The 25,788-nt window shown below is 41.4% G+C and overlaps 1 long non-coding RNA gene across 1 annotated transcript; it reads left to right on the top strand.

Annotated features, from left to right (window-relative positions):
- The first annotated feature begins 11,324 nt into the window (after positions 1-11,324).
- Positions 11,325-18,105, top strand: LOC122444354. The gene is made up of 3 exons (XR_006270198.1): positions 11,325-11,379; positions 14,856-14,858; positions 17,957-18,105. It is a non-coding gene; the product is annotated as an uncharacterized LOC122444354 (long non-coding RNA).
- Positions 18,106-25,788: the final 7,683 nt, after the last annotated feature.

The following is a 25,788-nucleotide window of genomic DNA, read 5'->3' on the forward strand; positions in this document are numbered from 1 at the left end:
ATACATATTATATAATATAGATTACATATATATGTATACATACATACATGGATAAGATGAAGTAAATAGATTGTATATGTATGTGTAATATAGATGCCCATGTTTTCTAGCTCATATTTCCTATACATGATATCCCAGTAGCAGTGACCAAACTTAGCACCTGAATCTTGGGTCCTAAATACCATTCTTCAAAAACGGAACCTGAGTTCCCTGTAGAATTAGCTGATGCCAAGATGAAGTCAGAGAAAATATAAGATAGTGTGAGATATCTTGTGGGGCCAGAAAGTAAGTAGTACTCAGAAACTGAAGGGGACATGCTGAGAAGATACAGAAACTTGAACGAGCTCTACGTGGTAAAAGCTGGGACAATTTGAGCAATAAAATAGTGATACTAATGGATTATACCCCATGAAATAAAATATCTGAGTCCAAGTTGATATAATTAATGGAATGAACAATTAAGTGGGTGAAAAAGCACCATTCTTCCTTGCAATAGGATTACAATTAATAAATGTAGAAGAAGTGATGGAAATAAAAATCACTATTACACAAAGAATAATTGCTGTTGCAGGCAAGAACCATCACTGTGTGCTAAAATTATTGGATAAAATTACAATAAGAAATAAGGATTATTTACATAATTTCAAAGTTTCTCTACTAAAAATTCTAAAGGGAAAATTAACATCTTTGCAGTGGAAAACCTGACAGATGTCATCCTAACCAAATCACTAAAGTTAACATCACCAGTAATAAGACATATGGATATTGTGTACACCTTGATATGGTACACTGAGAAGGGCACAGCATACTTCTATGGTATGTTTGCAAAAATAATACATAATTATGGGAAATTATCAGACAAACCAAAATTGAAGGGCATTCCACAAAATAAGTGGCTAGTACACTTCAAAGGAGAAGGAAGTGGCAGCCCACTCCAGTGTTCTTGCCTGGAGAGTCCCATGGACTTGTAGCCTGCCAGGCTCCTCTGTCCATGGGATCGCAAGAGTCGGACACAACTTAGCGACTAAAACACCACCACCACCAGACTTTAAAAGTGTCAAGAAAGACTAAGGAGCTGTCACAAATAGGAGCTGACAATTAACTGCAATACATATAGAATCCTGGATTGAATCCTGAACCACATCTTATTTGGATTTTCCGTTTTCCTACTTGTCTATAGATTAGTTTGTAGTATTGTGTTAATGTTAATTTCCTGGTTTTGATAGTTGTGGTATGGTTATGCAAGAGGTTAATGTTAGGGGATTTGGGTAAAGTATATCAGGAAACTCTGAACTATTTTTGTAACTTTTAAGTCTAAAATTATTTCAAAATAAAAACTTAAAAAGAAATCGCTGGTAAGAAAGAACAAAGGGCGACACAAATAACCATTTTGGGCTTTTATTAGAAACCAAAAGGGGCCAAGTCCTGGCTTTTCACAACTGAAAATAATACCAACCATATATAGTCATGTTTACCTCAATGTAAGTCATATTCAAAACTATTTATACTAAGAGAATGCCCTTAGCAAAAGTGACCCTAACAGTTTGACTAGTTTTTCCTTACCTGGTGAAACAGAAATAAGAGATAAACCAGAGACATTTTGCGCTTATGTCTTAAATTCTGTGCCCAGAAGTCAAATGCTTTACTGCAAGGAAATGCCCTCAAGCTTTATTCAGAGCCGATGCTTTCTGAAGTCATACAAAGCTCTATCAAGGCTAGCTCTCTGGTTTTCTAGCTCATAATACGTGAGCAGGAAGTAGTCCTGCATCAGATCACTACAGAAGCAGATACATAGTCATAAACTCCAGTAACGTGCTCACCAGATCATAAGGCTGCCAAAATTTGTAAAGATAAAATGTGTTAGCCACAGTCGATTAGGTCTGCCTGTTGCCATTCTGACGTGTCCTCCATGTTTCATCTCCTGTCAGATAGCACTGGAGTGGCTGCAGGCATTTCTGAGCTCCAGTTAAGTGAATTTGATTAGGGTTTCTTGAGATATATTTGTATATTTTACAGTCAATTATGTGTCTTGTTGGGCTTCTCTGGTGACTCAGACAGTAAAGAACCTGCCTGCAATGCAGGTTCGATCCCTGGGTCTAGAAGATCCCCTGGAGAAGAGAATGGCAATCCACTCCAGTATTCTTGCCTGGAGAATCCCATGGATAGAGGAGCCTGGTGGGCCACAGTCCATGGGGTTGCAAAGAGTCAGACATGACTAAGTGACACACATGTGTCTTGTTAGTTGAACTAGAGTGGGAGTGTCTTCCAGGAATACTTACACTGTTCAATTTGATATCGAATTTTTTATTTGTCATTTTGTATTCTTTTTCTTTAAAAGCTTCTCCTTTCCTCCTGCTCAGCAGTGTGGATTTCAGGCCCCTAAACACTTAAATCTGCCCATGGCAGTGGCACTAACGTTTGAGGGAAGAGCTAGTTAGAGATCTTATAACAAGGAATTCTGTCAAAGGAAAAAAAAAACCCTATTAATATAATGCAAAGAAAAGATGAAAAAACATAGCACTCTGGGGTTATTTAGTGGGTGGATTAAGATCCAACTAACTTCAGTAGATCCTATTGTATTGAAGCATATGTGATACCTGATATTAGTTGTAATGTTCCTGAGACTTGAAGTAAAACTTAAACTATTGAACACATGGTGTTAAAAAAAACCAAGATTTTTGTATAAGGATATAATACATTTATATAAAAGAAGTGTATTATAAGGATATAATACATTTAAAGGTATTTCTTTTTTAAATATTTAAAATTAAAATGTTGATGGTTATACATCTAAATTGTCAATGATCCAGAAGACATACCTAAAAGTAATTGTTCATTCAAGGATTCAGATGGCTTGGGTTTCACTGTAATTTGGTTAGGTAAAGCTAGAATGGTGGGTTATAACCCTTATTCTAAAAATAAAATAGTGTGTTAGACCAATCAGTTGGATCAGAAATCCCATAATCCTGACCTGAATCTATCCTGTATGCGTTTTTAGCACTGTTCTCATAGAAGAGTTGCAACGGTGGTAGGCCATTCTTAGAAAGCCCCGAAGAACCAAGATTGTTGTGGAGGCAGAGTGTTGTCAAAGAGGCTACTACTATGGGCCATACAGTCAAAAAGACACAGCCCTACTTGTTAAAAAAAAAAAAAGTCAAACAAAATAAGACAAATACTATTTCACTTACGTGAAGTACCTAGAATAGCCAAATTCGTAGAGACAGAAAGTAGACCAGTAGTTGCCAGAGTCTAGGGGAAAGAGGAAATGGGAGTTACTGGTTAATGGGTACAGTTTCACTTTGATAAGATGAAAAATTTCTAGAGGTGGATGGTAGTGGTAGTTGTGCATCAGCGTGAATATACCTGATACTCCAGGGCTGTATGCTGAAAAACAGTTGACATGGTAAATTCTATGTTGTGTATTCTACCACATTAAAAAAAAGAAAAAGCAGCAATCGTTAACACAGATTGACTGCATACAATGCAATGTTTCAAGCACTATGCTAAATATTACTTCACATATTATATATATTGTATTTACACCAGTGTAATAATTCAATAAAATAGGTATTAATTAGTCCCATTGTACACATGAGGAAACTGAGGCCCAGAAAGTTTAAGTAACTTGATGAAGGTTAGAGAATAAGTAAGTGATAGGGCCAGTACTCAACCCCAGGCCATATTCTAGAACTTCAAAATTGGACAGACCTAGATTTGATCTCCAGCTATATACTTGGATATACTTAGATATCTATAGTAGATACCTAAGAAATCTTATTTTAAAAAATGATTCTCATCATTATTATGTAGACAGTGCATGGGAATTTGGTTTTTCTCTTTACTAACTTTTATGTAAAACTCAGTGATGTTTCCTCCAGTGTACCTGAGGTGCTAAGGCCATGATAAAGGGTCAGCATGGAGTCATGCCTGCAATTTAGGCAACATAGGAGAGAGTTAGTTTGTGGTGATAATTTAAACAAGGCAGCTCTTCTTTTTTTCCTCTCTTCAGTGAGCCTATGACGAGAGTCACCTGAGCTGGCTCTTAGGGCCTTTAGGGCTGTTCTGCAGCCAGGCCTCTGCACATACTTGGACTGCATTTTGATGACTTAGGTTTACTGGAAAATTCTTTGGGGCCATTTAAAAGGGACCCTCTTGAACCACAGAGTGGATTTAAAGCATTCCAGAGCAGAAAAGCACAGCAGTAAAGTCAGCTACAGAGTCCCGCCTTGATTCTGCTGTCACCAAAGCTGGGGAGACAGTCCCATGAGGTCCCCAGACTGGAGGCGGAGGCTCAGCCTGACAAACTAGAGTCAGCTAACCTCGCCACAGCTAAGAGCTCATCATATACTGCCCTTCCTGTAAATCTGTTTCCCTTGGCCAACCCATGAGGATTGCCTCTCATGAGGCTGAACCTTAAAGACTAGTCATTTTCCCAAATGGCTGCTAGGAAGACTCTTTAAATATTTTAACCTAGGTCTTTCACATTCTAAGCCTCATGCTCTAAACCAGTAGCCTTCAACTTTTTTTTGCATGTTGATTTCCTCCCGATTGTTACTTAATTCTGAATAGAGGTTTTCTAACCAAGCCAGTCATTTAATGAGGAATTATTAAATTATGGTGGAGGGATGGGGTGGTAGAAACTTCCTTTGAAATGCATTGTTTCAAAAGACTTTCTCATCTAATTCACTGAGGCATGAGAACATCCCCATGGGCAGGTTTCTCCAAATCACCAGCCATTCCCCTTTTGGAGAAATCTATCCTGTCTGATATCTGTGGGTACCTGTGTCTGTCCTTTGGTCTTCCCTCATTTAGGTCCCGTTTTCACTCTACTTGGCCTCCATTCCTCAAGACTGAAGTTTGGAGTTGTAGCTATCTCCTAGTTTCATTAAAGAAGGTACAGTTTTTCATTTTTCTATTTCTAGTTCTTTAAAATTTTTATTTGGCTTTAAAGAAGGGAGTTGATCTGAAATATCTTTATTCTGTGATCTTCACCTAGATGCTTTCATCTAGCTTTACTTCCTGTGCCATAATATTAAGAAAGAGAGAGAGAGAAAGAGACAGAGAGAGAGGATGAATGTCTAAATCTAAGCACTTAGAGCTTTGATATTTTCTGCCCCTCCTCCTATATTGAGGATAGAATTAAGTTAAAGAAGTTACATTAAGGCCCTGGTAGAACTAGTGAATTTCAGAAAAACATATAAAAATCTCAGTTGTGGGAATAAGATAATGATGCAAAATTGCTTTAGAAAATTGCCATAAATATACAGTACATTAAATGTGCCTGATAATTACATGCTACTTAATGACATAATTAATCTTTTCTATCTGTCTCTACTCTGATGAATATCGAAACAAACTCTGTGCTCTATCTGAGCACCTGAAAAGTCAAGTTTCCCAAGGCCCTGCCCTGAGGCAGCCTGGCTCTCCTCTGTTTGTGTGTGCTCAAATCTTCCCACCATCAAACAGCCTACAGAGGCCTCCCGCAGGACCAGGTACAAGGATCGTTTTAATTTAGCTTATTCTGTGGAGTACAACAAATGCTTCTGATACATTTAGAGAACTTGAAGGCATTTGTGGATGACAGTGACTATAATAATTCTGATATTGGTAGAAAGTACTTAGTGGCTTCTGGCGGGGGGGGGGGATGGTGACCTAAGTTGAAGATCCCTTTTTCATCTTAATGCCTCTCTTTCCCTCCCCACTCTCCCCTTCCTTTCCTCTTCCGAACTGTTCTTCCTCTTCTTTTCTCTTTCCTTCTCTCTCTCCCCTTTTCCTTCTCTCCCTCCCCTCCTTTCCTCTCTCTCTGTCTCTCTGTCTGTCTGTCTCTCTAAAACACACATGCACCTATGCCTCTTTTTTCTAAGCCCTGTAAAAGAGTTTCCATACCTTGAGAAATAATAATTTTGAATTGTCCATTATGATGTTGTTGTTTAGCTGCCCAGTCATGTCCGACCCTTTTGTGACCCCAGGGATTTGGATCTTCCAGGCAAGAATACTGGAGTGGGTTGCCATTTCCTTTCTCCAGAGAATCTTCCTGACCCAGGGATCAAACCCAAGTCTCCTGCCTGCATCTTCTTCATCTTTACCACTGAGTCCCTGAGGAAGCCATTGTAGTGATAATTAAATTAGACATTCAAAATGAAGACTAATCTTGAAACTTGCACCTAACAGACTAAATGGCCTTGTGAGTTGCTTCTGTTTCTGGTTTCACTTTGACAAACTCCCAGAGAGCCTCTGGCTTTGCTTGCCTCAAGTTTTACCCTGTTCTAATTGCTAAATATTTATCTCCTGCCTTCCCCTCCCATTCATTCCAACAAATATTGTAAGCTCCCCAGGGCAGGAACTGTGCCTTTTAAATTTATATTCTTCTAGTGGCTGCTTAAGAAACATTTGTTTACATAGTTAACATGTTGACTCTCCCAGGTTACCTAATGTCTATGGCTTGGAAGTAAACATCTCTGGTTGGTTCTCCTGCCTCCGGGGCAGCCTCCTTCAGGGTAGCTCTATGCCAGGCTTCTTGAGTGTAATCATTTTGGTATAAAGCATGTTGAAACTCTATGCTTCACCTCAGAACAGCAAGAAAGCCAACAAAGTAATGCATCATTTTGTCAGGAAGGCACAGAGTGCAAAAGAGAATTCAACAGTGTCTGGCCTTGCACTCTGATGTTTTCTGAGCTCTGATTCCTGGTGCAAGAATCACTGGATTGACTCTGGCTTCCCTGTATTTAGTAAGATCATGAAGACACCAGAATGGGATTAACACCATAGGACTTCAATCTTAATGGCCAATGGCCATAAGCATCTCTCCCTTCTTCCCACCCTTGGCCTAGGAAACACACATTCTACCTAGTTCTCTGTTTTCAACCCAGGTCTCCTAATCTTGCATATCAAAAATATACAAAAATCTAGGCAAAGGCTCTTCTTCCTCTGACTTTTTCTTGTAGCCAAGACAGCTAAGAAAAACAGCATAGCCCAGCAAGAAGTTGGAAAAGTCCAAGACATAGATTTTGTATTTCTTCTCCCCAAATCTTTCTATTTATATTCTCTGGGTGTCAGAATGGATGTGACTCAGCTGTGATACACCAAAAGATTGGGCAGCGTGTAATTCTACCCTCACTCTCTCTCAGCATATGGCAAGGTTTGTGGCTGCCAAATATGATGCAAACTCTTACCTCCAAAAACACATGAACAAAAACCCCCTGTGTTTCATGAAATCAAAGGCTGCACCCTTACCAGTTTACATTGCACATGTAGTCCTTCTGGACCTGATTAGACCAAAGATCCAGATGACTTCCAGCACCAGTAATTGGTTTTCATATGTGGCTTCATGCCATACCCTTCTCTCTGAATGCCTGACTCTCTATAGCCTCTGTCTCCAACTTTCAAGAGAAAGGATACAAAAGATCTCTCTTTGCTAAGGTCCTTTGAAGCAGCCTCCCCCTTACTAAACAAACAGGGAAGTGTTTCCTCAGCATTCTCTAGCATGCTAGAACCTGGCTTATCTCCCTCTAGCAAAGAATAGCAAAGGTGATTGCTTTTGTGGAGAAAACTTTGTAGGTGAGTGTATGGGGTACAGTGGGAGGAGAATCCCCTTCAAATTATGAGGTTTTTTCCTTCTCCCAGGTGTGAGTTTTTGTCTGACAGAATGTTTTTCCTGGTCAGTGCCGGCCCCACCATCAAGAGATTTAATGATAATTTTGTGCACATCTGACCCTCCTGAGAGTCTCCTTGAGGGCGGCCTGAGCCTGGGAGGGTCTGAGACACATTCCCACGTTGACACATGGAGAGTTTGTTGATTCTGTTTTTGTTGAGTTTTTCCTCTCCTGTTTTCCCTGGGACAATCTGTTGCAATTCAATTGTTAGCAATATATGTGACAAGTCATTTCATCAAATTCCAGCCCACACTTGTGGGGCTGATGACAGGTGGGAGACAGCAAGGGAATCTGGACTCATGGCCCATCTTTGTTAGGCACTCCACAGGCCCTTTCTGCCTTGGGTGGTGCTGGCGCAGGCCAGGAGGCCAGCTCTTCTTGGTCCTGGTAAGGAGTTGTCGAGTCCTAGTCTCCCTTAGGCCTTACTCTCCAGATTTCTAAATGGCTTTCTAACGTGCTTTAGTGAACAATGCTTGTGCAGCTGCCAGGGAGTGGGAGTGTCTGTATGCCAGAGAGCTTTTGATTGTCAATGTTGGCTTTCAGGGAACCCACAGCCTGGGGTGAAGCAGCTCCTCAGAGATGTTTGTTTTAAATGGGTTTTCCTCCCTTCTTAATGCAGTGTGCTTGAAAACTACAGTGATAATATAATAACCACACTGAAATGCTTTAAGAGCCTGGAGCTGGCTCAGCTTTGATTAACTGTTTATTTTTCTATTTGTTTAATGGACCCAGGGAGAAAGCAAGGATTTGTGACCATCCAACTGACCATCCAAGCCTCAGTGAATTTCTTCAGAGCTTTTCTCTGTGCTGGGAGAAACTGGACTATTCTATAAAACAACAAGAGGCTGAATAGTTCTTCTTTAGGTCCCAGCCTAAAAGCATCTCTTTGCTCCTGATCTTAACCCATAGCCAGTCTGATTTGGATGGGGGCTGCAGCTGGGCCTCCATAGAGACTTCAGGCCCACCAGCTTTCTTGAGAATCACATGCTTGCTTCCCAGGTCTGCAGAGAACTCTTTTCCCTCTGCCCTTAGGTAAAGCTAGTGGTTGGGTCTGGGTTGAGGGGTCTGAGTTCTTGCTCTTTTGTGACCTCAAAAATGAATTTTAGACTTCCCTGGTGGATCAGTGGTAAAGAATCCACCTGCCAATCCAGGGGATACGGGTTCAATCCCTGGTCCTGGAAGATCCCATATGCCATGAGGCAACTTAAGCCCATGTGCCACAACTACTGAGCCCGTACTCTACAGCCTGTGGGCTGCAGCTACTGAGCCCCTGTGCTGTAACGACTGAAGCCCGCATGCCCTAGAGCCCATGCTCCACAAGAGAAACCCGTGCATCACAACTAGAGTAGCCCTCCCACTGACCACAACTGGAGAAAAGCCCACATGACAACAAAGACCCAGCACAGCCAAAAATAAATAAATATTGCTTTTAAAAAGGAATTTCCTGTGGGCTTTCCCAGTCCATTAGAGGATGAGTGGGGAGAAAAGCTGCTGAAGCAGAAGTGAGAGTTTTTACTAACAGCCAAATCCCCGTGATTCCATAACCATACACTGTTAGTTCCAGGAGCCTTGAAGATCAACTAGCCAAACCATCTGGCTTTGACGTGGAGGAAATTGAGACCCAAAAGGATTAAGAGACTTAGTTAAACAAGGTTTTTTGATACCTGTTAACCAACATCTTATTAGAGACATCTTACAGTAACAAATATTACCAGGAAAAAGTAAGAAAGAATATTCACCCCCCAAAAAACATCATTTCAGGTGTTTTTCATCTTTGTACCCTCAGAAACTTACACAGAGAAGGCTCTGGAAACTCTGTATTGACATGAAAAAGAACGTCCCTATCAAAGGATTGTCCAATCATATGATTTCACTTTTGTGTGTAATTAATTTAATAAATGGGGCTTCCCAGGTGGCTCAGTTGTAAAGAATCCACTTGCCAATGCAGGAGACCCGGGTTCGATTCCTGGGTGGCGAAGATCCCCTGGAGAAGGAAATGGCAACGCACTTCAGTATTCTTGCCTAGGAAATCCCATAGTGGGGTCCACGGGGTCACAAAAGAGTTGGACTCAGCGACTAAACAACAAAAACAATTTAATAAATACTTTTAAAGTAATGATGATTATGCTAGTTCACAGTTCTTTCATTTACTATATGTCAGGTATCTTTAATATATTATTTCATTTAATTTGCACACCAGTTTTAGGTGGTAGGTAGCCTTACCATCTCTTTTGTATTCTAGAAGAGCCTCATCCACCTTGAAGTTCCTGGTTAGCCTTCTCATTTTGCTGCCTTTCATGTTCACAGAAACAACTGTTCTTCTATGTAGTCCAATGCACAAACTTGAACACCAGGAAGAAGACATACTTACTGGATGGAGATACCAGAGTCTTTCTATTGTTTCCTATGGCTTGAACATACTAGAACTTCCATGTGTTCTTGGAATAATTTGCTCAGACTTCTCTGGAGTGCGTCTGCACAGGGCAGGAGGATACCTATGTTCAGATGGTGCCCTGTGTAAGGGCTCAGAGGTAAAGAGTCAAGGGAGGGCTGGCATCTCATGTAGAGCCTACACTCTGGACACCTTGCATGGAGCAGCATTGCCTTTGAGGTAGGGCCTTTTAAAAATTTGAACAAAGGATCCTAAAACTAGCTGCCCTGCAGCCCCACTCTCCCAGCTGCATAAATCCTGTCCATCCATCAGGGCCCAAATCTAGATCACTCCTCAGCCCTGCTACAGTGCAGAATCAACTGTTCCTTCATTAGCTTTCTCAGAGCTCCTTATTTACAACTTGATTACAATTCTTATCACAGCTGTAATTGTTTTACATGCTTGAGGGCATGTGATGCTAGGTTGACAGTTATGTACTGCTTGAAGGTATCATTCCCTGTCTTTTCTGGCTTCCAATAGTGTTGTGGGATGCTAAGGTCATTCTAACTGCTCTTTCTTCAAGGAATGTGTCTTTTCTCTCTAGTTGCTTTTAAGATTCTCCATTTTGATATTCATAGTTTCATTTTGATGGGATTATTTACAGATTTCCTTTATTTATTCTGCTTGTTTTTTAATTTTAATTCCTGATGTTTGGAAAATCCTTAGCTAGTATCTCTTTGAACACTGCCCTTTCATCATTCTCTCTATAATATCCTTCTAGATTTCCAAATAGATATATGTTAGATTTTTAAACTTTTTTCCCCATATGCTTTAACCATTTAAAGAATATTTCCATTGTTTTATATCTCTGGATTGCATTTGGAATATTTACTTCCATATTCTAGTTCACTAATCTGTACTTAGGTGTTTCTGTGCCTAATTCAGACCACCTTACTTGCCTCTTGAGTATGCAGGTGAAGAAGCAGCAGTTAGAACTGGACATGGAACAACAGGTTCCAAATTGGGAAAGGAGTATGTCAAGGCTGTATATTTTCACCCTGCTTATTTAACTTACATGCAGAGTACATTATGCCAAATGCCGGGCTGGACAAAGCACAAGCTAGAATCAAGATTGCCAGGAGAAATATCAATAACCTCAGATAGGCAGATGACACCACCCTTATGGCAGAGAGAGAAGAGGAACTGAAAAGCCTTTTGGTTAAAATGAAAGAGGAGAATGAACAAGCTGGTTGAGAACCATCATGGCATCCAGTCCCATCACTTCATGGCATATATATGGGGAAACAATGGAAACAGTGACAGACTTTATTTTCTTGGGCTCCAAAATCACTGCAGGTGGTGACTGCAGCTATGAAATTAAAAGACTCTTGCTCCTGGGAAAAAAAGCTATCACCAACCTAGACAGCATTTTATAAAGCAGAGACATTACTTTCCTGACAAATGTCCGTATAGTCAAAGCTATCATTTTTCCAGTAGTTATGTATGGATGTGAGAGTTGGACTATAAAGAAAGCTGAGCACTGAAGAATTGATGCTTTTGAACTGTGGTGTTGGAGAAGACTCTTGAGAGTCCCTTGGACTGCAAGGAGATCCAACCAGTCCATCCTAAAGGAAATCAGTCCTGAATATTCATTGGAAGGACTGATGCTGAAGCTGAAGCTCCAATATTTTGGCCACCTGATGTGAAGGGCTGGCTCATTAGAAAAGACCCTGATGTTGGGAAAGATTGAAGGCAGGAGGAGAAGGGGATGACAGAGGATGAGATGGTTGGATGGCATCACTGGCTTGATGGATATGAGTTTGAGCAAGCTCCGGGAGTTGGTGATAGACAGGGAAGCCTGGTATGCTGTAGTAGTCTGTCAGGTTGAATACAACTGAGCAACTGAGCTGAACTGATGCCTAATTCTACATACTATATCTGTGAACTCTTCGAGATAAAGGACTATATATATTTCATCTTAGTTGAGTTTCTGTGACGTTGCCAGTGAACAATAAGTGTTTGCTGAAATGAATCCATGTATCTGAGGAGTAACTGTAGGCTTGATCTTCTTGTTCAATCCAAGATATAAACACATGCTGAAATGCAAGTTGGTTGTCTGTTGACAAAGCAAGGGGGAGGGTGGGGGCTCCCTGCTTATGATAATGACATATAGAACTGGTTGGACTGTACTGTTCCATCTGCAGTCAAAAGGGCTGGTTCGGCCAGGCAGGAGCACGTGGCAAACTTGCCTATCTACCATGGCTAAGCCAGGCTCTTTTTTTCAAACAAAACTGCCAAATATCATTCTGATTATGCAATAAGATTGGGGCAGGAAACACGACCTAATGCCAAAGTTACAAATTTAGGGAAAAGCTGCTTTTGAATTGGGTTACCTCAGCCAGTTTGATGTAGGTTTGATCTTGACATTCTTTCTCACTTGAAAATACATGGGGGAAGTTTACTGTCAAGAAAAAGGAGTACAGTAAGTGTCTGAGAAGGCTTGTTCAAACTAGCAGCTTATCCTGGGCACCAGGTAATTGGGGCAAGGTAGGCAAATAGTGGATGTAGTCCACCCTTAGAAACACCAGTTGCCAGTATAAATCAGAGCAGTCCATCTTTTAAGTCTCATTAAAATGAAGATTCATGCCTGCAGTCTTTATGTAGCAGATGTCTACCCCTCAATTGCTGTCCCCAGATGCTGTGGCCATGGTCACATGCAGGCAGGGTTACAGTCCAGAGAGATATGCATGACTTCAGAGGGAGTTTCCCGGAGTGTTTTTGGCAAGAAGGGCAGGGCTGGTGGGAAGGGTGAGTCTCTCTCTGTGGCATTCAGCATCTGGCAGTTGGCCATCCTTCACTGGGAGGTTCCTGGAGAGAAACAGGAAAATCAGTCTTCAGGGCAGTTCTACAAAAGGACATGTGGTGAAGCTGCTGATTTTGAGATTCTACCCAATGAGAAAGGAATCTCTGAATACAATTAATTTTTCCCTCATGGCATATGCGGTTATCAGGCTAGGCCATGGCATCAGTGCTGCTATAGAACAGTTTCAAAATCACAAAAAAATAACTGGCCCATTGTTCCAGGGTGTGCTAAGTGGCTTCAGTCATGTCCAATTCTTTGTGACCCTAAGGACAGTAGCCTGCCAGGCTCCTTTCTCCATGGAAAGAATACCAGAGTGGTTTGCCATGCCCTCCTCCAGGGGATCTTCCCAACCCAGGGATCGAACCTGAGTCTGTTAGGTCATCTGCATTGGCAGGCAGGTTCTTTACCACAAGTGCCACCCAGGGCAGGCCATCTGGAATAGAAGGAAGCCCTGTAGTCCCTGATCTGAAATCCTGACTTGGGCATGCTTGTTGGTATCCAAAGCGATCCCCAAAAATGTCATCAAATGATCATAGTTAGACTCAGTTGAATTAACTTTATTATTGTTAATAAATACATATTACAAAGCCAACAGCAGAGATGTCTGATAGAGACCATCATCATAGGATGATGGTCAAAGCCTGGAAGTCAGGGACATTGATGGAATTCTATCCCAGTAAAACAGAAACTCACAGCTGGACAATTCCCCGGGTCTCACGGGAGCCACAAGCTCTAAGGTCAGTGCAGAGGAACAGACGGCAGCACCAGTAGATCCGATTCTGATTTCCTCTGCCTGGAAGTCTTCTGCTTTATCTCAGCGGGGGATTTCAGTTCTTCCTGATGCCAGTGATTTCCATCTGGGCCTGTGGTGAAAAACAAACCTCTGAACCATTAAGATTTGTAAAGCTGTTAGCAGTTAAGATGTAAAAAGCTCTCGAGATGTATTTGTGCATGTGATGGTTGTCTGTTTTGTGTAAAAACAATCACACTTGTGGAGAAAATTCAATATAGTTACAAAATTGAAATCTCTCATGCCAAGACCCTGTGATTTACTGTCCCAGAGATGAGGTAAGAATGGAAAGACACAGCGATGGTGAAAGTATTATTTTGAAGATTGTAATGTCGCTACTACTTTTTGTGCAGGGCTCTCTCATGGGAAATATATGGGAAGAAATTGGAGATCAAGTTCTTTGAGTTTCAAAAATTGAACAAGGAATTATAGTACAATGTAAAGAGTTCAATATTAGATACAAATCTAGAATGACAGAAAACGAGAGCAGAAGTCATCAGCCAGGGTGGACTTCTTGCTGATCCAAAATGTTCTAGGACCACCAAGATGGTCTCTGACCATTTCTTTACTCTAAGGAAAAGCAGCCATCTACTTGCTTTGCACAGCATCTGGTAGCTCCCCCAAATAAAACTCAACAACAACAAAAAATTGCTCCATACATCTCTTTGAGAAGAAAGCAGAGCAGACACAAGGAACTTGTCCCTGGGGTTTACTGCTCCTTCCAGAGTCCAGGAGGTAGGCTGATAGTGAACTGGGAAGATGTGAGCAAATGTCCTTTCTAATGAGATCAGTACCACAGAAAAATATGAACCTCGTATTTTCAGATATTTAGACTTTTTAAGGGGTTCGAAAATTTTAAGCTTTTAGATGAGGTCTCCTGATTTTTAAACACTAGTATTGAAAAAAATCATGTGGGTCAAATAAACCATGATTATGGGCTGGATCTAACCTGCTGGCTTCCAGTTTGCATTCCAAATGGATGTTTGCATTCCAAATAGAGTTCCATGAATGTCTGTTGAGCTCTACCTGTGCTAGGCGTTATCCTAGATGTTGCCTAGGAGGTGCCTGCATCTCCTCCTGGCAGTTCACAGTCCAGAGGGGAAGAAAGACCACCTGGCAAATCTGAGTGTGCTGTGCGCAGTGGTCTGGGGGCTGAAGGGGCAGCCAGCACACCTGTAGACTGTGCATGTCACAGAAAGCCACTTGGCGGCAATGGTGCCAGAGGAGTTGAGTCTTGAACCTGAGTCGAATGTTGAATGTAAACCAGACAAGGAAGGCAGTTGGGGTAAAGAGATAAGGGCATGGCAGGAAAAAGTCATGGGAAGAGCCGAGGATGAGCAGTCTGTACTGTGGAGACACCCACACAGCTCAATGAGTGACATGAGGTGAGGCCAGGGCTAGAGGGACCAAGGAGGACTTTTCCATATTAACATGGTTGGGCTTTATCCCAAGGGCAATGGGTAGCCCATGGAATATTTTGTGCAGGGTAGAGGTTTGGTGAAATTTCTGTTTGAAAATTCTCTTCAGCAGCTATGTGGAGCATGAATCTAAAGGGGAAGAAGATTGGCATCAGAGATATACTTAGGTATCAAGGTGGGTAAAATAAGCAAGAGATAGTAAGGTTGTGAGCTTGGGGTGGAAAGGAGAGTAGGAATTTGATAACTACTTAGGAAATGAAATTGGAAGGACATGGAGATTGAAGAAGTGAAAAGAGGGGACAAAGATCAAGACCCAGATTCTAGACCTGATGATGGGTGGGTAGTGTTAGGGGGACATCCCTGCCTGCCTAGGACTATCCTATTAAGATTGAGAGTCCCACATGCTGGGAGGTCCCTTAGTCTAAGGAAAATAGGAATGATTGATTACTCTAGTGATGGTTCTTCAGCTACAGGAGGAATAGTAGAAGACATAAGTTGGGGAGATAATAAAATAAGTTGATTTGGAGCATATTGAATTTGGAGTGCCTCTGGACATCCAGATGAGGGTATACAGCAGGCACTTGGAATATGAGCCTGTAGCTCAAAAATGGGAGAATTTTGACCTGGAGAGAGTGGATTTAGGCATCACCAGCATAAATAGGGATTGTTTGGGAATACCATGAAAGTGGGTTTAATCATCCAGGGAATCTCTGTAGAATAAAAAGGGAAGTAGATCTATAATGAAACTCTGGAGAATGAAACATGAAAACTCCAGTATTTAAGGGGCATATGGAGAAAGAAGAGCCTACAAAAGAGGCTGAGAAGGAACAGTCATAGGGGTGTAAAGGAGAACAGTTTGAACATGGAATCTGGGAAGAAAAGTGAGCAGAATGTGTCTCAGTGTATGAGCAACCATCAGGGTCAGAGGCAAGACATCCAGTACCATGAGGAGAGAAGACTGTGCCTCAGCATTGATGATCTTAGCTGATGCCCTCTTAGTGGTTTGATGCATAGAAGCCAGGGTTGCTCCTGGGAAGGAATATGTGTAAGTTAAGAAAGTGGAGACAGTGACTACTGTCTAACCACTTAGAAACTTGAGGTAAAGGGAACAAGAGAGGTAAAACAGAAGGCAGAAGACCATGTGTGGTCAAGGGGGAGTTAGTTTCTTTGAGATGGGTAAGAATTGAACAAGCTTATAAACTAAGAGGGGGAAATTGGTAAAAAGAAGAAAATTAAAGATACAATGGCCAACAGAGGTAACTGGATCAGGACCCGGGAGACAAAATGATATGGAATGGACTCAAAGACACAAAGGAAGAGACTGGCCTTAAACATGGGGGAGAAGGACATTACTACCCAGGGACTGCGGCAGAGAGAGCAGGCTAGGATGATCCTAAAGGAAAGGAGGAGTGTCTGCCTGGAACAGGGAAGGCACAAAACAAACGGTTGTGCTTAATGTCAGTAAGGAAAGAGTAAAAAGTGAAGAAGTATTGAAGGAAGTGATGGAAATGTTGAAGATGTACCTTAGCCACTACTTTTAAGAAGAATGCATATAGTTAAAAGAGTCAGAGTATTTTCAGATAAGAGTGGACAAACAATTTTTGGAAAACTTCAGTAAAAAGATTTCCAAAAACGTACTAAATGCATATTATTTGATTGAGAGGATTATATACAATTGTTCCCTTTAGAATCTGTTGTTCAGTCTCAGTCATATCTGACTCTTTGCGACCCCATGGACTGCAGCACACCAGGCTTCCCTGTCCTGCATAATCTCCTGGAGCTTGCTCAAACTTGTGTCCATTGAGTTGGTAATGCCATCCAACCATCTCATCCTCTGTCATCCCCTTCTCTTCCTGCCTTTTATCTTTCCCAGAAACAGGGTCTTTTCAAATGAGTCAGCTCTTTGTATCAGGTGGCCACAGTATTGGAGCCTCAGCTTCAGCCCTAGTCCTTCCAATGAATATTCAGGTTTGATTTCCTTTAGGATTGATTGGTTTGATCTCCTTGCAGTCCAAGGGACTCTCAAGAGTCTTCTCCAGCAACAGAGTTCAAAAGCATCAATTCTTTGGTGCTCAGTCTTCTTTATGGTCCAACTCTCACGTCCATACATGACCACTGGAAAAATGCTTGACCATATGGGCCTTTGTCAGCAAAGTAATGTCTCTGCTCTCTTTTTAATATGCTGTTTAGGTCTGTCAGATTCAAATAGCATGCATTCACACTGTTAAAGTGATTGGAGTACCAGACCACCTTACCTGTCTCCTGAGAAAGCTGTATTTGGGTCAAGAAGCAACAGTTAGAACCAGACATGGAACAACTGACTGGTTCAAAGTTGGGAAAGGAGTATGTCTAGGTTGTATATTGTTACCCTGCTTACTTAACTTATGTTCAGCATACATCATGAGAAATTTCAAGCTGGATGAATCACAAACTGGAATCAAGATTTCTGGGAGAAATATCAACAACTTCCCTGGTGGCTCAGCTGGTAAAGAATCCACTTGCAATGTGGGAAACCTGGGTTCAATCCCTGGGTTGGGAAGATCCCCTGGAGAAGGGAACAGCTACCCACTCCAGTATTCTGGCCTGGAGAATTTGATGGACTATAGTCCATGGGGTTGCAAAGAGTTGGATATGACTGAGTGACTTTCACTTTTCAGATATGCAGATGATACCACTATAATGGCAGAAAGTGAAGAGAAACTAAAGAGCCTCTTAATGAAGGTTAAAGAAGAAAGTGAAAAAGCTAGCTTGAAACTCAATATTCACAAAACTTTCATGGTATGTGGTCCCATCACTTCATGGCAAATAGATGGAGAAAAAGTAGAAACAGTACTTTCTTGGGCTTTAAAATCACTGTGGAAGATGACTACATCCATGAAATCAAAAAACATTGGCTCCTTGGAAGGAAAGCTGTGACAAACCTAGACAGGATATTAAAAAGCAGAGACATTACTTTGCCAAAAAAATCCTGTATAGTCAAAGCTATGGTTTTTCCAGTAGTTGTGTGCAAATGTGAGAGTTGGACTTTAAAGAAGGCTGAGTGCCAAAGAATTGATACTTTTGAATTGTGATGCTGGAAAAGACTCTGGAGAGTCTCTTGGACTGCAAGGAGATTAAACCAATCAATCCTAAAGGAAATCAATCCTGAATATTTATTGGAAGAACAGTTGATGAAGCTGAAGCTCTAATACTTTGGCCACCTGATATGAAGAGCCAACTTATGGAAAAGACCCTGATACTAGGAAAGATAAAAGGCAGGAGGAGAAGGGGACAGCAGAGGACGGAATGGTTGGATGGCATCACTGAGTCAATGGACACGAGTTTGAGCAAGCTCTCAGAGATGGTGAAGGACAGGGAAGCCTGGTGTGCTATAGTCCATGGGGTTACAAAGAGTCAGACACGACTTACAGGCTGAATAACACATGTTATCCACCCAAAATTGATATGTTGAAACCTAATACCCTGGGTGATGGTATTAGGAGATGGGGCCTTGTTTAAATCATGAGGGTAGAATCCTCATAAATGAGATTAATGCCCTTATATGAAAAGACACCAGAGAGCTCCCTTGCCATTTCTACCATGTGATAAAGTGAGCCCTCATCAGACACCAATTGCAATTTCCAGGACTGTGAGAAATAAATTTTTGTTGTTTATAGGCCACCAAACTGTGGTGTTTTTGTTGTAGTAGCAGAAAATGACACATACATACACACACAAACACACACTCATGCACACAGGCACATACACACATACACACCTTATATATAAAAAACTAACTACCTGCTTGGACTCCAAAATAGGTGTCAAACCTCTAAAACTATTGTTTTCAGACATAATCAGGCTGAAGTGAAGTTTTTCTAGGTGGGAGGTCAGTGCATAAGTACAGAATGGCAATAAAAAATCTCTTTCCATTTAGACTTGCGTATACAGTTAGGTTCAATTTAGAAATCACTGAGGAGTCACTCAAACTCAATATTGAGACACATGCTTTGAGAGGAAATTATGGAAGGCAGTCAAGCAATGCTCTGCTCCTTTCTAGTCTGTGGGTGAAACCATTGCAGCATCAAGTGGATCAGTGGGGCCGGTGCCCTGCCAGCACCCAGCAGGGTGGTCTCCAGGCTGCCCCAGTGAGTCATCCTTGCTCACAGCCAGCACAGGGAAATGCCATGGCATTTCATTAGTTCTGCTTATTCTGATCAATGACTAGGAGCCACGTGGATGATGCTTTTCAGCATATCAATTTACCTTCCGCACCTGTTTTTTTTTTTTTTGCTTTTTAAATAGTAAAACAATTTTTTGCTTTTTTCTTTTTGTTTATTTTGCTATGAAAGGAACATATGCCCTTTGTAGACATTTTGGTCAATGAAGAAAAATAGAACTAAGACCAAAATATCCTCTCTATGTGGAGTAGTGTTCACATTTTGGCCTATTTCCTTCTTGTCTTTCCAATGTGGTTTTCAGATGACAAAGACTGGACTCTTCCTTTCTGAGAAAAGCAGATAATTCCAGGACAGGAAAACCTTCCTGGCAGAGGCACCAAAAAATCCTGGTCCTAATCCCAGCTCCACCAGTGTGGAGTTTGTGGTCTTGGCAGCTGCCAACCCTCCTGAAGCTGCTCACCAAATTCATGAGAAGGTGACATCAGTTGGCTAACCTCTAGAGCCTGTTCCAGCACACAGATGTGATGGGCCTGTGATGGCCTGACTCCCCAGAAAAGTGTGCTTTTGTATATGCTTTCTTCTTGAGCAGTTATAGCCTCCCCGCTGAAATCCAGAGTCTGCTGAAGCTGTGACTGAAAGACTTCAAAGGAAAGCATTTTCAAGTGATGTGATTACGCTCCTTTTTGTCAAATCCTAGAAAATTTTAAATAGGAAGACAACTGCTTTACAATGCTATGTTGATTTCTGCCACAGAACAATGTGAGTCAGTCATAAGAATAGTTATATCCCCTCCCTCCTGAGCTTTCCTCCTACCCGCCCCATCCCACCCCTCTAGGTCATCACTGAGCACCAGGCTGAGCTCCCTGTGTTATACAGAAGCTTCCCACTAGCTATCTATTTTATACCTGGTAATGTATATATTTTAATGTTACTTTAGATTTTTTTTTTAAAAAAGCATTGAATAAAGATGCATTTCAGTGTAGGGCATATATCAGATATATCATAGAATCTCAAATGGCACAAGGTTTATGACCATCCAGTTAACCACGTAAAGCCAGAAGCCTGCTTTATTCTAGCTAATAATTGAATTAAAAAGTAAAGAATTAATTAAACTGGTTAATTAAATCTGGTTCAGAATTTCTCAACCTGTTTTCTTAGAAAAAAGAGGTATTCTCTAGTAAAACAGAATAGTGGTCAGGTAAGTTTAGGAACGATTAGCATAAATCAAATGTAATGGGCTTCTTTGCTGTACAACTTCTTAAAACTTGAAATATGCTTAAATGCATTGAGACTACCAAGGAGGAGACAGACTCTGCCTGCTAGTTAACCTGATCATGGAAGTGCTTTGTCAAGGCAGAGTAATTCACATCCCAGGAGCAGTAATCCACATCCCAGGAATATTGGTATTCCGTAGAACACAGCTTGAGAAATACTGTTGTAGATCCTTTTGCAGATTCCTAAAGAAGTACCTTTTTGAGGCATCTTTCAATAATTATATGTGAATGCTCTAGTCACTGTGGTGATATCCTGAGCTGAGTATTTAAAACCCACAATCCCCTTTATCTTTTATACTGTATTTTCTAAGTGTTGAAAGTTCTTGTGTTTGTAGGCCAGTATTAATTTTCTCAAATACATGTTTATCAACTAGTGCTAACTTGTGCATAACACTGTACCATCATTGATTTTTGCCTCTGTGCACCTATATGATCTTGGGTGATTCATTTAATGCCTTTAAGTATGGTCAGATGACTTAGGCTGGCATCCAGGAGCAGCGAACACTGGGCAGGGAACTGCTTCAGGAACTGGCAAGCTCAGTGTTAAGATTCCCAGGATTTGAGGATGTTAAAGGAAAAGCAAAGGTCTAAGAATCCTGGTTGAGGGAGGGAAGAGGTGGGGAAGGATGTAAGGCAGAGATAGAGGGATCTGAGCTCTCTATCCTAATGTTGGACTTTTCTCAGAGTCAGGTCATTGCAAAAAAGGATCTGCAGAGGGCTCATTGTCAGGAGGAAAGTTAGGGGTCAAAATTGAGGAGAAGTCTTGGGCTTGGGCCTGATTGACCTGTCACTTTCTAGAAGAGCAGGAAACAGGCTGGTGCAGTAGTCAGGCTGTACCTGTAGGTATGTGAGCTAAGGATCCAAGGAGGGAAGCAGTTCCATAACAAAAGTTGGAAGTTTTCGATTTGGGGCAGGCAAGGGTGGGGGGTGGGGGTGCCTCTGGGCAGGTGTTTATTTTTACCTAATTCATCATCCTATGAGAATAATTATAGACTGTACAAGCCTTTTCTAGATAGGGTTTGAGGCCAGCCTGAAGTGAAATAATGCTACTACCAACATGAAGTACTTAGCAACAACATGTGTATATATATATTTTTAATCAAAGATGTCTATCAGTGTTTTGGGACATAGTAGAAAAAAGAGGCTGCCACAGATAATTAGTAAAAATAAAAATTATTCTTGACTCTCCCTCCAACTCCTCCTTCCTCTCTTCCTATTCTCTTGTCTCCTCCCTGCCTTTGGCCGTGAACTCGCCTCCCATTTCTCTAACTCTGGGGAGAAGTGTGTGCTGTTTCCCAAGGGTCTTGACTCACTTTCCTGCCATTTTTGCTGTTATCCAGACCTTTAGATTGATCATATGCTGTGTGCTGTGCTAAGTTTATTCAGTTGTGTCCTATTCTTTGGGACCCCACGGACTATAATCCGTCAGTCTCCTCTATCCATGGGATCCTCCAGGCAAGAATACTAGAGTGCGTTGCCATGCCCTTCTCCAGGGGATTTTCCTGATTTAGGGATCGAACCTGTGTCTCTTATGTCTCTTGCAGGGGCAGACAAGATCTTTACCACTAGCACCACCTGGGAAGCCCCTTTGATTGATCATAGACCCTAAACAACTAGACCCTCTGGCTTTGGTTCCTGAACTCCCCACATACCTTTCATCCTTCCACCAAATTTGAAGACTTGCTGTGTGAGCTGGACATGGGGCACAAGACGAGCAAGGTAGACATAGCCCCTGACTTCGGGCGTAGACCTTCTGCCTCCTGCTTCCCCAGGCTCTTGGAGTCATGGGATGTGTCCCAGGCTGCCTGACCCCCTGACCTCTGGCCTGCCTTGATCCAGCCAGTCTGTCCTGTCTTCCTTCTTTATTTCACTTCTGACTCTGCCCCAGGGCACCTGCTCCTTCATTCCCTCCCCATCAGTCCTTCCTTTGTCTTCCATCTCCTTTCCCTTCCCTCTGCTTCCCCTCTGCACTAATTGTAGTCTGTTCACAGTTCTGATTGAATTCTGGAATTCCAGCTCATCCTTCTCTCCCTGGCTCTGCTGGGCCTCTGCTAATCTCACCTGTCTTGCTGCTGAGGACTTGTGGCGGGACCTCATTTCCTGCCCGGAAGGGGGTCTGTCCGCCAAAGGGGATTCCGTTATGCCTTCTGTTCCACTCTAGGGAGCAGCACAACCATCTGCCGACTGCCTTTAACACAGAAAGCCCATTTCCAGAGGGCTCATTAATTCAGATACAAATGTACAGGAAGCTTCACAAATTCCAATTTGTTAGGTAAATATATATCTGAACTAAAGCATTAACGTGCCTCAATTATAAGGTATTTGAAATAAACTATATAGCTCAGCTGGTAAAGAATCTGCCTGTAATGCAGGAGACCCTGGTTCAATTCCTGGGTTGGGAAGATCCACTGGAGAAGGGATAGGCTACCCATTCCAGTATTCTTGGGCTTCCCTGATGGCTCAGTTGGTAAAGAATCTGCCTGCAATGTAGGAGACCCTGGTTCCATCCCTGGGTTGGAAAGATTCCCTGGAGAAGGCAATGGCTACCCACTCCAGTGTTCTGACCTGGAGAATGCCATAGACTGTATAGTCCATGGGGTTGCAAAGAGTCAGATACGACTGAGTGACTTTCACTTTCACATACATATATATGTATATATATATATATACACACACACACATATGTATATACACATGAATTTAGACTGAATAAATGAAGATGTACAAACACTAGAAATACAGTAGAAATAGAAAACAGTGTGGACATGGGATCTGGAGAGCTGACTTTCTAGGCCCCACTCTGCCTCTAGCTACGTGATCTGAGGCAAGTCACCTCATTTCTCTGGATTACAGTTCTGCAATCGCCTCTCCCTGCAATGAAAAGAAGAATTCAGACTATATATAATGTTCCTCCATTTTATAATAGCAATTGCTTGCCAAAACTACCAAAATGAACCAGCTAAACCCCTTTGGAACCTTCACAAATAGACAAGCGATGGTGCCATACTTAAGAGTTTTTACTGCAGTAATAATTGAAAACCTACAGAAGCAATTTTTTAAAGGGCTATAAATCTTCAAGTGTGTGATGATTAGGAAGAAACATGATGAAAGAGTGGGTGCTGTGGTTGCCAGACCATACTAATTTGACAAACTACAAGTCCCTGTGACTTCAGTTCCTTTCTTTGTACTACATTTATTAAAGCACTTTGGGAACCTTCTATTTTCCATTTGAAGCTAATGATATGGCAAAGAATAAAAAAAGAGTGTTTTCCATTCTCCACCTTACAAATGGGCTTCTTGAACATCCATCATTATTAAATATCACAACTGGATTGTGCTTTATAAAATGCCCTGGTCATACAGTAGGGCCCAGTTGTTAGGAATTGGGCAGGTTGTACTGTAACTTCTCACTATAATCAAATGAAGGCCATAGTCAATGGGTAAAACAATATCCCTTATGGGAGTGTTCAATAGGGCAAAATGGCCGAGTTATAAAAAGCTTGAATGCTTTAACATAGAACAGATGTTTATTAATGTGGAACAAATGGATGAAGTCATGAATATTTTGTAAATCATGGACTCATGTAGCCGAAGACGACCTTGAATGTTCTGTCTGGGCTTGCTCTGACATCTGCCTGGGTTCTGACATGATTGTTTGTTTACTGACCTTTCTAAGGTGCCTTGGAATGTGGGCCAGATAAAGTGGGTAAAAAGGAGACTTGCAGTTGATATGAAAAACTTGACTCCTTTGTTTCCAAAATTCAGCTGTTCATTCTTTGACCTATATTGCTTCCTATGTTGTAATTCTTAATAATTTTTGAAGAGTGAAAGAGAGTTGTGTTGGTATGATATGAGAGATCCATACCAGTAACTCCTTGCCCTTCCTTTCTTGCATGGCCCTTTTCCCATCCCCTCTCCCCACTCTAATCTCTTATCTGTCTAGGGAAATGTTCGCCAAATGACTGATTAGACTTCCACAGTAAATTGCATTTTCTGGAGATGATCCTGATAGCATTTTCACAGCTTCCATGGAAGGTTCTGAGATTATGTATCTTATCTTCATACTTTTGGTATCTTTAGTCTAAACCACCTGGTATCTCTAGGGTTTAAAAACATTTTTTTAGTGTGTTTTAAATGGACAATCCTTTGAAGTTAGGGGCATGGTGCTTTCCTGGTCTTTATAAATCCAGTCAATACCACAATATCTTGTAGTATTTTTCCAAACCACTATCTTTCCAAACCATTAGTGATGCAATTCCAAAACCAATTGGATGATTGATTATTTACAATTAGGAAAACTAGAAGATAAAACAATATGAAAACAAAAGAGAATTGAAAGGGGATCTGAACTGTGTTCTAGTCTGCATACCGATTTTTTTTTTTTTTTTGGCTTGGCCTGGGGTTGGGTGAGCAAAAGATAAGTCACATAGAGCTCAGTTGTACCCAGAGTAGCCATCCCCTTGTATGGACTTTGGTTCACAAGCCGTGATGTACTCTTGGTCTTTTCCTTGAGATGTCTGCAACTGTTTTGGCTGCATAGAGAGTTAGTGATGGAAATGAAGAGTGTGTTACTGAAACACTCAAGCTCCCTGGTTCTGAAACCATGGCTGTGACTCTGCAGCTTGGGCCGCCAGAGAGAAGGAAAGAGCTCCCTTTAGCAGGGATGGCAGAGGTCTTCTGAATGAACTTATCTTCCCCAGTCCTCCTCCCTCATCTCTGCAGGTCACAGAGCATCTGAGGTGTACAAAGCAATGTAGGGAAGCACTGAATGGGGCTTGTAACTGGCTAAATATTTTCCCCCCTTACTTTTTCTCTTTTCTAATTAATTTTTTTATTGGTGTATAGTTGATTTACAATGTTGTATTACTTTTTGATCTACAACAGAGTCAATCAGCTATACATATATCCACTCTTTTGTAGATTCTTTTCCCATATAGGTCATTACGTAGTATTGAGTAGAGTTCCATGTGCTATACAGTAGATCCTTATTAGTTATCTCTTTTATGTATAGTAGTGTGTATGTCTCAATCCCAGTCTCCCAATTTATCTTTCTCCTCTCTCCCCGACCCATAACCATAAGTTTGTTTACTACATCTGTAACTCTATTTCTGTTTTGCAAATAAGTTCATTTGTACACCCACCTCTCCACCTTTTTAAGATTCCACATATAACTTCCCTCCTTACATTGACACTCATATCTATTTATAACTGAAATTCATTGGTTTTGCTTTGGTTCTCTATAGCAGCAAGGAGCAAATAT

Source organism: Cervus canadensis, chromosome 6, assembly GCF_019320065.1.
Source record: "Cervus canadensis isolate Bull #8, Minnesota chromosome 6, ASM1932006v1, whole genome shotgun sequence".
Taxonomy (NCBI): Eukaryota; Metazoa; Chordata; class Mammalia; order Artiodactyla; family Cervidae; genus Cervus; species Cervus canadensis.